Source organism: Cornus florida, unplaced genomic scaffold (genome assembly GCF_030987335.1).
Source record: "Cornus florida cultivar Cherokee Brave unplaced genomic scaffold, ASM3098733v1 CherokeeBrave_3.0.0_Hap2_Chr04, whole genome shotgun sequence".
In the NCBI taxonomy this organism is placed as follows: Eukaryota; Viridiplantae; Streptophyta; class Magnoliopsida; order Cornales; family Cornaceae; genus Cornus; species Cornus florida.
Window position 1 is genome coordinate 27,335,288 of NW_026775574.1, and position 12,612 is coordinate 27,347,899.

Genomic DNA, 12,612 nt, shown 5'->3' on the forward strand with positions numbered 1-12,612 from the left:
GCCCAAATGGCAATTAGTTCAATATTTCATTGAGAGCTTATTGGACAATTATAAGGGCATGGTTGATGCTTCCATGGGTGGCTCTTACATTGATAGGCATGAGGATGACGTGTGGCGTCTTTATGAGAGCATGAGTGAAAATTCTTTTCATCAAACTTTATCTTCTAAGAATTGTAGGAATTTAAGTGGAATGAAGAGTATTGGCTTACATCAAGTTGACCATTCTGATGAAATAGCCACCGAGATGAAATCCTTATCTCAAAGGTTTGATGAATTCTTGATCAACCAAAACTTGGCAAATCAAGTATTTTCCATCCCCAACCACTCCCATCATGCATCCAATGAGACATGTATGACTTGTTCAAGTGTTTTACATTCTACTTCTAATTGTCCTCATAGACATGTGCAAAGTGAGCATCATGAACTAGTCAATGCAGCTTTTGTTAATCAAGGGAACAATCCTTATGGCAATCATTATAATCCTAGTTGGAGGAATCACCCGAACTTCTCTTGGAGAAACCAAGGGGAAGGCTTAAACCCTCCCCAATGTGGTTTCCAAGGGAAGTATGTTTAGGTTCCCAAGGTTTTAGATCATCATTTCAATCACAAGGAAATCAATTTTCTAATTCTCATTTTCCTAATCAACCATCATATTCTTAAGGAAATGCCAGGAGTCCCGCTGTTTGAAGAGAAAGTTTTGACCACTTTAGGCACTCTAGAGGCGAACACTCAATTGCTTCATTCTCATTCTCAATCCATTGCTAAGCTAGAAACCCAAGTAGGGCAAATAGCTAGTACTTTAAATGCTAGAGAGAAAGAGAAAATGCCTTTGAATGCCCCACAAAAGCAACAATGTGTTATGGAGACTCATTCCTCATCGGAAGGTCACACAATAGAGCATGTCAATGTGGTGACAACCTTGAAAAGTGGGAAGATTATGGACATGTCGTGACCCAGGTTTTGATTCAACCCAGAGCAACAGTGATGAACCAAAGATTGACTCGATAACGGATCCAGATGCGGAAGCAAAAAAGAAGACAATGGTCTTCCAAGGCATAACACACCTCTAAGACACTAAGATGACCCTCCATGAGTCCAAAGAACTCAAAGGAAATCAAAATGTGGGAGCAGAGGATAAACCTAGGTCTCTAGAGATACGAACCACCCCTAGGACACCAAAGTGACTTTCCATGAAGTCACGGAACTCAAAGAAATAACCGAAAGCGGAGACTAGGATGAGAAGGTCAAATTATACCTTATGGCACTAATGACACCCAAGAGGACAATATTTAGTTGAAACTAGATCACGTACGCCATTAAATGGCTTAAACAAGATGTACAAGGTCAAGTGGGAGCGAATGAAATAAGGTTAACCTGTCTAGGCAACAAACTAAACAAACTCACAAGGCAGCTACATTTCGGTCGACCAAAATGGAGCATCGGTCTGCCGAAATGAGCCAGGAAAAAAGTGAAGAAAGAGCTCCCAGTTCAGTCGACCGAAGTAACAAACTGATCGATCGGTTTGAGGCTCGAGATAAAAGAATGAGTTTCGGTCAACCAATGTAGAGAACCGGTCGACCGAAATAAGCCTCGATGGTAAAAATGGCTATTGGAGTTGGAGTTTTTGATGAACCATTGAAATCCAAAGGGGATCGGTCAACCAAAACAAGCCACTGGTCGACCGAAACAGGTCAAAAATGTACATATGAACCTGTTATGCACTTGAAATGGAGAAAAGACTCTAAGTCTTATTTAAAACCCCCATGGCATGATCAAACTGAAATATATGCAAGTGTGTGATGATGTGAACATACACGCAAGTGTAATATGGCATTTTAAACATGTTACAATAGCTTACGGCCTCATTACATCACATTTACAAGATTTGACAGGCCAAACCTCAAAGTTAGGAAAAATTACATTTTTAAAGTAAAGGTGGTGCCATATGAGTACAAGTGCAAATATAAACATGCTTGGCCCTTGGCCTCATGTCATACATGTTGAATACAATGAAAGGAGTGTACCTATATTCATATTACACAAATCGAATCAAAGAATACTAGTTTGATACCTAAGGCTACCAAATGACATCTCATGCTAACACTTGCATGAAATGGAAACTCAAAGCTATAAGCCATCCCAATGAACGACAAGCATCACGAACCAAGTCTTCGTACCTGAACAAATCCCCCAGTAACTTCGGGGTGAGTAAACAAGTTTACTCATAGAGAATGAGCATGCATCGACTCGATTTTTTTAGAGATTTTTAGACTATCATGGAACTGTTCAAAATGGTCATACCACCTAACGTTTTTGTCAAAATGAGACTCAGGGAGCATCCTAAGCTACCCTAGAGTACTAATAACAAGAATCATGATACATATACATGTATGAAACAAATCAAGATTGGGATAATCCAAGGAACACGGTAAGAAAGATGCTCGAATATGAGCTAACAAGGATTACTGATGAGCGCTGAAAAGTGCGTATTTAAACCTCTTAAGCTTAGGCATTCTAGTACCTTTATTTATCTTACTTTAACATTTTAGATTGATTTCGTATTATTTCCATTTTTAGGCACTTTTCCCGAAAATAAGTTAACTTAGCCAAATAAGAGCTTAATTGAAGCAATTCTGGGATTAAACGAAGAAAGGAGCAAAGTGGAGAAAGAAAGAAGCAAATGAAGCCAAAGGTGGAAAGCAGTAAAGTTCGATCGATCCAACTTAAAGGTTCGATCAATCGAACACTGATCGATCTCAGCACTTCAAGATAGATCCAAACCTTGACCCAAAGCAGGAAGTCCAAAGTTCGATCGATCTAACACCACCCTTCGATCGATCGAACACTTTTGTCCTTATTCAAACGATTGATCCTATCCACAGCTGTACCACCCACTAACCACTTTTGTCCTTTCACCAAAAATATCCCCCAAAATATCTCAAATTTTTCTTTTCCCAAAAAGCTCAACCAGTTGGATCGATCCAGCCTAAGTTCGATGGATCTCAGCTAGTTCGATCGATCCAAGTCCAAGGTTCGATCGATCAAACTTCCTTTAGTGCGAAAAGTTTAAATTCCAGCTTATTGAAAGTTGTCCTTTATCCAATCATTGAGGAATATTATGTGCACGACCCCAGCTCATTTTGTGTGTCATTTAACCTATTTATAAAAGGAATATGATGCACTTTTTGAGGAGCTTCTTAGAGAATTAGAGAGACAACCTTAGAGGAAAGTTTAGAGGAGGAGGAGGCTAGAGACACCATTGGAGACTCTTCATCAATCAAGGAACAAATCTCTTCCATGGAGTTAGCCCTTGAGGGTTGGAACAACATCACTATGAGTGGCTAGACATCCTCCTGGGGCTAGAGTTAGCCCCAAGCATGCTTTCTATATCTTAATCTTGTGTATTATTGAGGGATTAGTGTTTTAATTAATGTTTTGACACTTTGATATATATAGATCTTGTTTATTCAATGATTAATGTGGTCTAATGCTTCTAATTGATCATTTCATTCTATACATATGTCTATGTATGCTAGAGTAGATGATCATGTGTTTGCCTCTATTTCTTATGCTATTGATGCATGTCTATGTGTATTAATGCTATAGATTTAGAGATTGTCAAAACATTGTGCTTAAAAGAATGCTCTTGTGATTTTCTAGATGGTTCATACTTATTCCTTGATGGATTATGCCTCTCCCCTAATTTATTTTCATGCTAGTAATGTAGATATAGTGTAGTGTTAAATAGAAGGACAATCTATATTAGTTGTTTGATGTTTCATGCTTTTGAATGCAAGTAGCATATGTCTCTAACCTTGTGGTGTATTTGGCTTATGAGCTTAATGAAATGATTAATGACTTGCTAGATATGTTGTGTTTTTCACATGCTATTTAGATAATATATACTTAATTGCTAAATATATTGTACTTTTCACATGTTGATTAGACAATGTATGCTTAATTGGTCACCCTTGGTAATTGAATCAACCAAACACACACACATACACCAATATTGCAACACACATTACCCTTATTAGTCACTAGTTAGAAGTGTAGAAAAACATTGCTTGATGGTGACCTCTAAACCCCAAGATTTCTCTCTCTCTTACTTACTCTTTGTTGTATTCAATTATTTAGTTTAATTTAGTTGCTCTCTAGTTTAATCAACCAACCAACCATTTGTTTGATCACTCGACATACTAACCCTAATTGCGATTCCACAACTAAGTACGACTCCAATCCCTTGGGACGATCCCTACTCGCCCTAACTATATTTTTAGTGAAGGTAGTAGTGGCTTTTATAAATGTAAAACTCTTGGCCCTCGCCTTAATACACTCTCTTAAGCTTATGGTAGCGCGACGACCATAGTTTTTGGCGCCGTTGCTGGGGATTGATTGATTTGATTAGGCAACGTCGTATTTGTGGAATTAATTAGGAATTAGTACTCTTTTGACCGTGTCTTTACTTTGTTTTTATTTTTCTTTAGATTACTTATTGTGTTTGTTCATCCTTGACAAGGAGCATTGAACTAGGAGGCAAGCAAAGGAGCCACCAAGCAAAGGAGCTAAGCAAGCAAGGAAAAAAGCTAAAAATTAAAAAAAAAAAATTGCTAAGCTAAGCTATAAATTTGAAGTTGAAGTGCTAAAGGACCTTTGTGAGACTTTCTTACTCAATCCCTTAGTCAAATTGTCGGCCCACGTGGAGGCTAGTTTTTAATTTCTTAGATAAATCGTGAGCCCGCGTGGAGGCAATTTACTTTTCTTTGCATTGTTATCAAAGCATGGGAGTATGGGAACATTGTATGTGGAGGAAGTTTGTTGATTGTTGATTTGTTGCGAAAGAGGAGTGCTTTCTTGTTTTGTGGTGATTTGTATGTCATTTGTAGCCTTGTATAGACCTTGTCATATCATACAGTCTAGGCATTCACATGGAAAATCTAGAGGGTAATCTTTGCCACTTAGGTGCACATTTCATGCAAAACCTACCTCTTAATCAACATGGCCCCGGAGTTCAAGCTCCAATTCCTCCAATGGTCCTTCGTGATCATTACAGTCTTCATGCATACCATGTGACGACCCTGATTTTTTAGGCCAGCGTGTCCTATGATGAACCGAAGATTGACCCGATAACGGATCTGAATGCGGAAGTGAAAACAGAAAACATGACACTAAGAAGTCAAAGTGACCTTCCATGAAGTCATGGAACTCAATAAGAACTGATGCGGAAGCAAAAGATCAAAAACATGACAAATAAGCCCTTAGGGGTAAAATAGTTATTTCTGAAAACTATAGATTCGGGTGCCACCGAGCACACCGCTGGAAGGACAACGAAAAACTAATCAAGATGGACTCAAGAATCGCATGATTCGGAGTCCGGACGAAGGAGAAACGGCATGACGACGAAAAACGGACACTTAAAGCTTTAAGGGCAAACTGGAAATTATCCAGAAATATCCGGGTGTAACCGAGCATACCGTTGGATAGATGACGAAAAATTAATCAAGTTTAAAAAAAAATTCACTTGAATCGGAGTCCGGACGAAGGAGAAAAGCCCAAAAGAAGAATTGACGTCGCGACGGCCCGACGAGGGGCCATGACAGCCCCATGCGCACGCCTATGCACGTCGCGCGCACGCTGGGTGCACCATGGCTGGCAGCAGCCTATAAGCTGCTGTGTGGTTGTTTTTTTCAGAAAAATTTAGAACAGAGGCTGAATTTTGAGGCCTAGATAAACTTTTTTGCAAAAATACAAAGAAGAAACCCCCCTCAAAATTGAGTTTTCTACATTACTAGCAAGAGAATTAAAAAAAAAAAACGCAAAGTAGAATGCCCGAAATGCCCCTCTATGAAATCTGGTCATAGAGGTCCAAAAAGCTGCTAAATTGAAAAACTGAGAGTTGAACTTCGCAAGCGATTTCCGATATCAAGACGACATTTTCTGGAAAAATACGGAAAAGAAAACCCCCCTAAAATCATGTTTTCTATTCAACCATTTTGAAAGAAGAAAATAAAACCACCGTGAAAAGTCTATAATGCCCCTAGATCAGAATATGCAAAAAAAGTGCGAAATGAATTCACAAGAGGCTCAAAACACAAACGATAAGGTTTTGCCCGGAAACGACCATGCACGCAAACGTAACTTACCTATTTGGACGTACTACAATGGTACACAACTTTAAAATACCACCGATACAAAATCCGACCCCCCAACGGGAAAAAAAGGCAAAAATGGAACTTGGAATGAAAACTTGGAATCCAAAAATACAAAACGGGATCAAATGACTGTTTGGCCCTGGGCCATACTTCAAACATGGTTTATGAGACCCTATAAAGGAATGAGAATGGAATTCCCACACCCGATGCAACCATGGTGAAGCAATGACTTGCGATTTTTTAAGATTTTCATAATATTTCATGAAGTTAAAAAGTACATAGAATATAATATAATAGTCATTGGCCTCCGGCCTCATCTAATACATATCAAATACATTGAAAGGAGTGTACTTAAGTACACATTACATACATGGAATCAAATATACATATTTTGACATATAAGTCTACAAAATGACATTTCATGCTAACATTTGCATGAAATGGAAACTTGAAAGCTACACGACATCCAAGGAATGCTAGGCGTCACAAACCAAGTCTTCGTACTTGAAATATGCCCCAGTATCGTATGGGTGAGTAACATAAAGCTACTCGTAGGAGATGAGCATGCATCGACCTAGCATTTTACAAATTTATCACCTTAAGGTGAAACATGTTAAAGGGGTTCATGCCACCTAACGTCTATATCGAAATGAGACTCAGGAAGCATCCTAAGCTACCTTAGAGTGTTTCTAGCATAAATCACATCATCTATGCCATTTAAATAATACGGAAGCACGTTATACAAAGCAATAAGATATAGGTTCTTAAAGGTATTAACTTGCAATCTCGAATACAGAAACAACCAAAGTGATCATGTCACCTAACGTCTATGTTTTAAATAAGTCTAAGGAATCATCCTAGGCCATACTGAACAATCAAAATGCAATTTACAACTTCAATGCAATCTAACCACATAAAAGCATATTATACAAGGCAACAAAATACAATTTCTTAAAGCTATCAGCTTGAAATCTAAAGCACGAAAACAACAGAAATGGGTCATGCCACCTAACGTCTAAGTTATAAATGAATCAATAGGATCAATCTTAAGCTTTATTAGAACGCCAAAATACGATTTTTAATATCGATGCAATTTAACCAACATTGGAACTTCCAATACAACGCATAAAGCACAATTTCGCAAAGTTAACATCCTGTAACTTAAAATGGAACGACAATTAAGAAACAACAAGTTACAACATCATCTAGTTAGTAGTTATCAACTTGAAAATGAAATGCGAAATCAAACAAAGTGGATACTCGGACGTTACGCGGGATCAGATCGACAACATAGTTACTTTAGGGTTATTAGCCCATAGGTAACCTCCCTATGTGCGCACTAGACCATATAGAGGGACTATCCCCCGTACTAAAACCACGTCCTAGCCATAGTCAAACAACGACATCCCCAAGTTTTCAAAATCAACAAGTAGTGCAACAACGCATATATTAACAGGAATATGCAAGATAATCAACTGTCTACTAAGCACAACCAAATTTGGAAACCTATACAATACATGCTCTAAATCCACAACTAATATGATATGATGAATGTCGAATCTTCAGTGTGCGATTCGTTACACGCTATGCATGAAAGATGTTAAACACGAAGTGTGCAAATCATTACATAAGGCAACAATATATTCAATAAGGAAAACATATTCTCATGAATACAAACATAGTAACTATGTTATCCAATGTTCAAAACATAACCAAATGAATATACAACAAGTCTAAGTCCATGATTTGAATATAGAAACCACTTCTAAAACACAACTAGATAATGGAGCAAATTGATAGAATTTAAATAGATAAACACAATTAAATTCTCTAGATTTCCGATTCAATTTCAATTAACCTCAATTTAATACATGTTAAAGGGCATGACAAGGTCATCACCTATATCCAATCTAAAACTTAATTAGGTTGTTAGAATAACAAAGTAGAACTTTAATTAAATCATGCTAATTTAAATCCCAAGGTTCTAAAACAACTTCAGATAGTCCCAATTTAATATATACTAGTAAACAAGTCATGGCCAATACAAATATCAAGTTAGAACCTTAATTAAGTTAATGAGACCACAAAATAGATTTTAATTAATTCTTTTAATTAAAATCTCTAGATTTTTAAACTTAACCAAATGCTCTCAATTTAACATATCTTAGAGAATATGCCAAGGACTAATGTAATATCACATTACAAGTTTATTTCATTCAATTTAAGACCATGTGACTTAACCTTTCACTAAAGTTAAATATAAATTAAAAGTTACAATTCTCATGCAATTAATCCCAATTTAATATATGTGAACAACTATACCTAAGCTTAATTTTCTAGCATGCCACAATACAATCTCAAGTTGTATATCACCATGAGGATTAAATCTTAAACATGGAATTTAATTAAATAAAAGATTTCAAAACCTAACCAAATATTCTAAATCAAATATATGTGAAGCTATATGGCATGTAAATCAAGAATATCAAGTCAGAATTTAAATACAGTGAATAGTGCACTCGGGGCAAATTAATTAATAATTACTAATTTTCAAAACACCTCCAATCACTTTCAAATTCAACTATATTGGAGGGCATGCTAAGGCCTAATTTAATATGCTAACACATATTGATTTTAAGCTGGTTAAGGCCATATGATTTAATATTTTATTCAAGATAAATATTAAATAAAATCTTTAATACTTGCTCAAATTCATTCAATTTAATATATGTTAATGACCATATTATAGAGCATTATATTACCATACTACATGTTTAAAACAAGTCATAAGCAACCGGGAAAAGCAAATCCAATACAAGAAAATTAAATAATAAAATCTCTAGATTTCATATTTAAGCATGCAATCAAGTTGTATAAGCATCAATAGCATGTTATATGACAAGAATTAAACCTATAACACCTCCTACTTAATTTGAGATGAAAATCCCAAAGGCCCACCAAAATAAAAGTGCTCTGAATTCGACGATACCGAGAGGTTTTGTCGGGGACAACACCGTGAACAAGAATCCGCAAGAAGCCCCATGAAAATCTCAACTTGACTCCAAACCCGAACTCAAAAAATCGACGGAAATGGATTCTAATAAGGGCAAAAGGTAGAGCACGTCGAGGGAAGCAATAAATGCTAAGGCCGAAGAAAGGTGGGGAAGATGACCAAAATCTGATTTTTCACTTTAGGGCATCCTATTTGTAGTAAGTCTCAAAAATTGCCCCGAAAAGGCCCCGCCGGGTCTGAAAAAGTGGATTTTGAGCAGACGCATTAAAACGGTAAAACTCCGTGAAAAAAAAAATTCAAAATGAGAAAATATGAACAATGGAAGAAACAGCGTTGAAAACTGAGTCTCGAGCAGAAAGTCATGCCTCGAACAAGTTCGGCGGCAACCGGGTCCAGAAACTCTAAAATTAGAGAAAAATGACCAAAAGGAAATTTTATGAATTTACGAGTCAACGAAAAGTGAAAATGAATCTCGTACGAGGATCCAGGCTCCAGACGAGACATTTTTGCAATAACTTTTGGAAGAGAGTTCATCAAAGTTCGATCGATCTCAGTTGAAGTTCGATTGATCGAACTAATCGGGGAATGTTTTTTAAAAAATAGAATCGAGGGTTTTCAAGATTGATCTCAACCCTCTCTCCAAAACCTAACACCCTTCTCTCTCGTCGCCGTGAACCTCATCATCTTCATCTTTTCCGGTGAGATCTCCGGCGAATCCCAAGCGTGAATCATCTCTTTCTTCTCGGATCTCAAGTTCTCATCTCCCCTCTTCACATCTACTTCTCTCCCTTCGATTTGGGTAAGATCCGAGACCTCACTAGTCGATTTCAAGCTTCAATCTCGTGCATACATGATTTATATGTTTGATTCATGCTTTATATATGATTGAACCTCCATTGATGAGCCTTCGAAGCATTTGTATATATATATGTATATATTTGTATATATATTTGATTTTTGTTTCGATTTGGGAGTATGGGCCTTGTTCGGGTGATGATTTTTGTTGCTTTGATGTGTTGTAGGGCCCGTGAACACGTTCGTGTGGGCCTCGTGCTTCCATAGTCACAGATCTGTGACCTTTGAGTTTTCATCGTCGCATAGTTCGATCGATCGAACTTGTATCTCAGATCGATCTTAAGAGATCGATCGAACTCATATATCAAATAGATCGAAGTTGTGAGATCGATCTCACTTATTTTCGATCGATCTAGCTTTTGTGATCGATCTTACTTCTTTTTATGATCTATCGAACTTCACAGATCTCACATATACATTTCATTCATCATGTATTATGTTCATGCTATCTCATATATGCACAATGCATGTGATATTCCACATTGGATACAATTCATACTTACATTGTTTAGCATGTTTCATATCTTGTCACTTGCATAGATTTATGTCATATCTGATTTGTCTATCTTACTTGATATACATGTTTTTATATTGTGCTTTTAATTATTTATTCCAGCACTCGCTCCCATTGCAAGACTTCCTTTTTGCAGACCATGTCTAAGAATAATAGTTCTTCTACTTCAGCCGCACCTGAGGCTCATGATCAGCTATCTCGCTTTGAAGCGCACCTTCAGAGTTTAGAGGATATGCTGGTTGCCCTGAGAACTGATTTTGCTACCCTCTGTCTAAATATGGTGGCTGCCATTAGAGCTGACATTGCTCGCCTTCGTATAGAGATCTTGACTGCCATTGATGACTTAGCCAGGGAGATCCGCGAAGTTCGCTCCACTCATCCTGTCCCCTCTGCTTGAGACTCCCAGTCTCTTTATCTTTTTATATATATATCTATGTTGCGTGTCTGTTACATTTATGACACTATAATTATTTTTGCAGCCGGGTCTGTCGGCTTTGACACTGGATGTATCGCACTTTATCGTTATTTTTATCTATGATGGATGTTGCATACTTTTATTGATACATCTGTCCTTTTAACTCCATTAGGTACATCACAGTGACTTCAGTGAGAGAGTGTTATCCAATTTTTAGGACCACCTTTATACCTCTTTCATCTATTTATCTGTTTATCCTATTTACACTTGCATGTCCACTGTGCACTGATTATCCCATTTTGTTATCTGATGAGTTTATCCAAGTGCCAATTTTTAGGACCACAGTTCATCCCAAGTTTCGGGGGGCCATGCCACCCACTTCAGTTATTTCAGTCCCGATCATTCTTGCTTAGTTGTACTGGTATACTCTTTCCTTTGTTCTCTTTGCACATTGAGGACACTGTGCCATTTAAGTTTGGGGGGAATGGTGCTTTACAGTGTTAGTTTTAAATTTAAAATTTTGAGCATGACTAGTGTATTTGAGGGATATTTCTATGATTGGTCCATATTTAGCAATGATTTTGATCTTTTAAGGACTATATTGCTTAAAATTTAAAAGTTGCTTGACTTGAGAGTCCAATACTCCTTGTATGCCTTGTGGAAGCCATTTAGGAGTAAATTTACATATGAACCTGTTATGCACTAGAAATGGAATGCCAAGTTCCAATCTATGCCTCATAACCTCCCATCATTCAAGGCAATCAAGGTGCCCATGTTGCACCCCCAATTGCTAATCCTCCCCTTACTTTAAGAGATCACTATGTGCCTAATGAATACAATGCACCCACATGCATTTAATTGCCACCATTTAGAGCACACTACTATGAGATCAAACCACAAACCATTCAAATGCTTCTTAATTATCATGGACTTCCAAGTGAAGAACCTTATAAGCATTTGGATGAGTTTTTTAAAGTATGTTCCATCGTGAGATACACGGACATGTCGGAAAAGGTCTTAAGGCTTAAACTTTTTCCATTCACCCTTAAAGACAAGACAAAATATTGGTTTAACAATCTTAGGCCTTTTTTAATAACTTCTTGGGCAGAAATGCAATAAAAGTTCTTGAAGAAGTACTATCCGGTTTTTAAGACCAATGCCATGAGAACCTCAATTCGAGAGTTTTCACACGGGGATGGGGAAATGTTCCATGAGGCATGGGAAAGATTCAATGAATTGCTTAGGAAGTGTCCACATCATGACATGCCAAAATGGAAATTAGTTTAATATTTCTTTGAGAGCTTATCGGACAATTACAAGGGCATGGTTGATGCTTCCATGGGTGGCTCTTACATTGATAGGCATGAGGATGACGTGTGGCGTCTTTATGAGAGCATGAGTGAAAATTCTTTGCATCGAACTTTATCTTCTAAGAATGGTAGGAATTTAAGTGGAAGGAAGAGTATTGGCTTACATCAAGTTGACCATTCTAATGAAATAGCCACCTAGATGACATCCTTATCTCAAAGGTTTGATGAATTCTTGATCAACCAAAACTCGACAAATCAAGTATCTTCCATCCCCAACCACTCCCATCATGCATCCAATGAGACATGTATGACTTGTCCAAGTATTTTACATTCTACTTCCAATTGTCCTCATA

General features: G+C 37.3%; 1 pseudogene; it reads right to left on the reverse strand.

The window, feature by feature from the left end:
- Positions 1-12,115: 12,115 nt before the first annotated feature.
- On the reverse strand, positions 12,116-12,214 carry LOC132305702 (small nucleolar RNA R71; annotated as a pseudogene).
- Positions 12,215-12,612: the final 398 nt, after the last annotated feature.